Source organism: Leptonychotes weddellii, chromosome 5 (genome assembly GCF_054177405.1).
Source record: "Leptonychotes weddellii isolate Sample4059 chromosome 5, ASM5417740v2, whole genome shotgun sequence".
NCBI lineage: Eukaryota > Metazoa > Chordata > Mammalia > Carnivora > Phocidae > Leptonychotes > Leptonychotes weddellii.
Genome location: NC_138373.1, coordinates 92994931 through 93000716, shown reverse-complemented (window position 1 = coordinate 93000716; position 5786 = coordinate 92994931). Strand labels below are relative to the sequence as shown.

Sequence of the window (5786 nt, the reverse complement as noted above, 5' to 3'; positions counted from 1 at the left end):
GAATCCCTGGGTCAGATGTATGTAGCTGTAATAGATAACACCAGTTTCCTGAGGTAGTTGCAGCAATTAATGCTCACTTAGCAGTGTATGAATTCCAGTTGCTCTGTACCCTTTCCAATACTTGGCATTTTCTATCTTTAATGTTATAGTCATTCTGGTGAGTATACAATAGCTTATTCTCTTGGGTTTCATCTGTATTTCCTTAAAATAATTAGTAGAGTTATCATATATATTTTTTTCTAATTTGGATGTCCTATTTTGTGAAGTGATGAGTTTCTTATATATTCTCGATATAATTCCTTTGTCAGATATATGTATGGCAAATAAGTTCTCCTACTCTCTGGATTGCCTTTTGACTCTGTTAATTTTACCTTTTTTTTTTTTTTAAGATTTTATTTATTTATTTGACAGAGAGAGACCCAGCGAGAGAGGGAACACAAGCAGAGGGGGTGGGAGAGGGAGAAGCAGGCTTCCCGCGGTGCAGGGAGCCCCATGCGGGGCTCGATCCCAGGACCCTGGGATCATGATCTGAGCTGAAGGCAGACACTTAACGACTGAGACACCCAGGCGCCCCTTAATTTTACCTTTTGATGAAGAAAGGTGGTTATTTTTAATGTGGTTTGATATACCAATTGTATCTCCAATAATTAGTGTAATACCATGATTAGATGCCACAAAATGCATAGCAATATCTTAACCATAAATGTTTTGTATTAGTAATTAGGACCTTCCCATCCTTTTCAAGAGTTCTAGCCTCTCCTTTCATACAACACCCATTTAACAGAATTTTGCCAGTAAGGGAGAAGACATAAGTGATTACTCCAAGTTGCCTACTCTGGGTGATCTTGAGGTTCTATTAATAGAATCAGGTAAGTCAGTAAGAGATGCCTTTTTATTTACTCATTTATTTAAAGATTTACTTATTTATTTGAGAGAGAAAGGGAGAGCTGCGCGTGCATGCAAGCCCGGCGGGGGGGGCGGAGGGGGGACAGAGGGGGTAGGGGCAAAGAGAGTTTTAAGCAGCTCTATCTCAGGACCCTGAGATCATGATCTGAACCAAAACAGAGTCAGACACTTAACCGACTGCACCACCCAGGTGCCCCAAAGGATGCCTTTTTAAGGATAAAGTCAATTTTGGTTTGGGACACAGTGAGTTTGAAGTATTTATAAGACATTGAAGTAGAAATTTCCAGTAGGCCTCAGACTTTAAAAAGAGCATGCTAGTTGAAACTGTGGAATTGGTTGAAATTACCAAAAGGGAGACTATAGATACAAGAACATGAATGGGAGCAGAATCTTAATATATGCCTCCAGGTAGTGGTTAGAGGGGGATATTACAAAACTGTATCTCCAATTGTCTGCTAGATTTTTTTTTTTTTTAACCAGAAGTCTCATTGTCACCTCACACCCAATGCAATTAAAATAGAACTCATATTCTCCTTCTATTCCCCTGCTCTTTCCTCCCCTTCATTGGAGTTCACATTTCTGACAGGTTTAGCCCTGGTTCTTCTAGTCACTCAGACACCAAGCTTTAGAGTCAACAGTAACCCCTTGGTCTTTTTCACCCCTTTGGTTAGTCGTTAAGGCCTATTACTCCTTTCATTCATTCCTTAATTCTATTTTCATTGATGTTTCCTTAAACTATTTTATTGGTCTCTCAAATAGATTCTCAGACTTTGGCATCTTACCCACTTTTCTTTGTTTGCAAAGCATTTTTTTAAGTTTTTGATTATTGAGCCAAGCACTGTGCCAAGTGCGGTATATAAATATATCCTTTAATTTTCATATAATCCTATGAGAAAACTGGGGGCTTAAAGTGTTTAAGTAACTTTCTGATGGTCATACAGAGCCAGGGTTCCAACCTAGATACATGGAAATCTGAAGTCATCTGTTAACTTGTATCATTTTCTTCCTCCACACAACTACCACATTAATAGTCCTAAAACCTTTTTCACATTTTACCTCTTCTACATCCTTCTTTACCCATCTGATAAAGTGGTAAAGAGTTTTTGGCTGTATGCAAAGCCCTCTGTAAAGATGACTTCTACTCATTTCTCCAAACTTTTATTAATCATCTGTTCTGGTAAAGCTGACATGATCACACACCCTCTCCCACCCCTGTAATATGCAATGCGTTAGAATAGTGTCTAATGTCACACTATAGCCCTAAAATGGTTACTCCCCATCCCATCCGTTGCAATTTAAAATAACTATGTTACATCTCTCTTATGTAAACTATAGCTACTTAAACCATTAATGCAGGGGGCGTTTTTTGTTGTTCTTCCTGTCATTAAAATTTTACTTTTTCCCTGAAGAATAAAATTATTTTTTAAAGATTTTATTTATTTATTTTAGAGAGAGAGAGAGCGTGTGTGCTCCGTGGAGGGTGGGAGGGACGAAGAGAGAGGGAGAGAGGGAATCTCAAGCAGACGCCCTGCTGACTGCAGAGCCCAATGCAGGGCTCGGATCTCATGACTCTGCGATCATGACCTGAGCTGAAATCAAGAGTCTAACACTCAACTGACTAAGCCACGTAGGTACCCCAAGAAAAAAATGATTTTTCATGGCAAGTTCCTTTATTATTCTTTGAATGCACAAAATTATAAGTTCTAAGTCTCTTTTACAAATGTTTAGTCTGTAGTAATGACTGTAAGACATACTAACTACCCAGTGGTATCATATTCACTGTATTTTTTTTTATCATAAATGAAGACCATAAAAGTCTTTGTACCAGCCTAGCCACCTTTCAAAGTTGGATACATTTATAATTTTTGGATATAAGAATTTTCCAACTGACTTCAAGCCACTTGATGGTAACTATAGTTGCATGACAAATTCAATTCTAATTTTTAAAAATAATATTTTTAAATATACTAATGCCTTATATCTCATGTCCTCCTTTAGCCATTTACTTTCCAATTGATTGCTACAGACAAATTTTTGTCAAAAAATATTTGGCAGTACTTTTTCTTGGTAAAACCACACTATTGTTCATGATTATAACAACTGAAATATCTATGAGCCTGCTATCCTAACAGTTATTCGTTGTTTGAATTACATTGCAAAGTTTGACACATGTTGAACACTACATTTTCACTACCCTATTTTTTCCATTTAATCTTCAAGCATTCCAGTAACTTCTATGTTTTTCAAAAATCTTAAAAATACATTATTTCTTTAAAATAATTGGTAGGTGTGCCTGGGTGGCTCAGTCGGTTAAGTGTCTGACTTCGGCTCAAGTCATGGTGTCAGGGTCCTGGGATCGAGACCCATGTGGGGAGTCTGCTTGTCCCTCTCCCTCTGCCCCTCCACCCTTCTCCACACCCTGCTCATGCTCGCTCTCTTTCTCTCTCTCAGATAAATAAAATCTTAAAAAAAATAAAATAAGATAAAATAATTGGTATATATTTTTCTACTACTTTAGAATCTAAGAGTGGAAGATCCCTCATGAGATGAGAAAATGAAGACCTACTGTGGTGCTATGCTCAAAGTTTATAACTTGTTAGTTATAGAACTTGAGGTTCTTCAATTTTGGTCTAATTCTTTTTCTATTAAACACACTACTTTTTGTTTTATATTCTTAATATATTTTTTAGAAAAATACAGTTTTAAAATTCAAAAGTTCCTGCAAGTCTTATTCTTCCTACAGTTGACAGCAGCCTCAGCACTGAGCCTTGATATTCAGAAGCAAGTGCTCTTAACCACACAAGCTCTTTCTTCTGTAGTTCCCATCTCTTGCTCTAATGAATGTAACTGCTTTCCCTTGATTTTTCAACTCAGATACATGGTCTGTAGAATTTTGCCTCACACAACACACACATTCCTTAAGTCCCTATCCTTTCAATACTTTTATGTCAGAATTTCTGTTAATATCATTATTTCCTGTTTATATGCAATTATATTTCAGAGCTGGAATTTGTAGTTGTCCCTTTTTAAACTGGTTAGTTTGGTATATATCTTTCACTAATTCTGTCACTCAATTACTTTTGATAGTCAAACACATCAATTATAATCTCATTAATGGCCATGTGGGATTGTTTTGGGTACATGGGTCAAGAGTCTAGCTAAGCTACGCCATGGTGTTGCTGCCTTAGCATCCATTGTATTTGGTGAGGTAGCATTCAGTGACTTTAAACTGGCACTAGCCTCCTCACAAACCTGTGTGCCCTAACAGCAGCTATTGTGACTCTTGTGAGCATTGCAGTTCAACAACACACCACAGGAGGAACTGAAATACAGATTATTACTCCCAGGTCCTGGAGAAAGTATTTAACTACAGATTATTACTCCCAGGTCCTGGAAGAAGTATCTGAAAGACAGATTATTACTCCCATTTCCTGGAGGAAGTACCTGAAAGACAGATTATTACTCCCAGGTCCCAGAAGAAGTACCTGAAAGACAGATTATTACTCCCAGGTCCCAGAGGAAGCACCTGAAAGGCAGATTATTACTCCCAGGTCCCAGAGGAAGCACCTGAAAGGCAGATTATTACTCCCAGGTCCCAGAGGAAGTACCTGAAAGACAGATTATTACTCCCAGGTGCGGTAGGAGTACCTGAAAAACAGATTATTACTCCCAGGTCCCGGAGGAAGGACCTGAAAGACAGATTATTACTCCCAGGTCCCGGAAGAAGTACCTGAAAGACAGATTTTTACTCCCAGGTCCCGGAGGAAGTACCCAGAACACCTCCAGTGGCTACAGGGGGAGGTCAAGGCTGAGTGCAGACAGAAAGAAAGGGTTAGGACCAGGTGCACTGTCTTTATTAGGGTGAGTGAGTGGGTGGAGTGCTTTGAAGTTCCCAGGCTAAGGCCAGATTGGTCAACTGAAACCAAAAAGAGCAGGATTTTGGTAAACCACAAGGGGGTCGTATCTAAGGAGTGCACAAAGGAAGGCCTGGGATGTAGGGGAGAATGTTTTCCATGAGGGTGAAGGTGGTTGGAGTTGTCATACCAGATCTTAACACTTAACAACACTCTATAGGCTGTTATTTAGGGTATGGGCTCAAGCGAGGCATATTGTCAATTCAAGGCCCACACAGGCCACTTGGCCACAGGAAATGGATGCTAAGAGAAAAATATTATGGAGTAATTTAGCTAAACTCTCCATAGCAGTGTACAGAGTCACAAGTAAATATAGATATAACTTCCCCAACAGAACTTGTGATCAACATTCTCTCCTGTCTCCCAGTGTCTTCCTCTTTTGGTTTACCAAAACTCCACTCTTTTGGTTTGGATTAACCAATCTGGCTTTAGCCTGGGACCCCAAAGCACTCTACCCATAGACCCTATTAATGGCAGCACCCCAGAATCCTGACTTTCTGTCTGCACTCTGCCTTGACCTTCCCATGTGGCCCCTGGAAATATGCCAGTACTTCTTCCAGGCCCCGTGAGTAACCAACTTTTCCATTTCATTTCCTTTTGAGGTCTGTTGTTGAACCATGTCTCACCATCTGGCATCCTGTGCACCACTTAGTAAGTGTTAATTTGATAAATTCGTAACATAATTATTTAAGTAAACTTTTTTTATTTTAAAACAGTTTTAGATTAATAGAAAAATTGAGAAAATAATATAGAAAATTCCCAATACTCCATACCCATTTTCCCTATTATTTTACGTTACTATGGTAAATTTGTCACAATTAATGAATCAATACCAATACATTTATTCCTTACATAGTAAAGTCCACATTTTATTCGGATTTTTTTTAGTTTTCAGCTAATATCCTTTTTCTTTTCCAGGATCCCATCCAGGCTACCACATTACATTTAGTTTTCATGTTTCTTGGC

The 5786-nt window shown here is 38.6% G+C and overlaps 1 non-coding gene across 1 annotated transcript; it reads right to left on the bottom strand.

Annotated features, from left to right (window-relative positions):
- Nucleotides 1-652: 652 nt before the first annotated feature.
- Nucleotides 653-773, bottom strand: LOC115942343 (U6atac minor spliceosomal RNA). The gene has a single exon (XR_004076947.1). It is a non-coding gene; the product is annotated as a U6atac minor spliceosomal RNA (small nuclear RNA).
- Nucleotides 774-5786: the final 5013 nt, after the last annotated feature.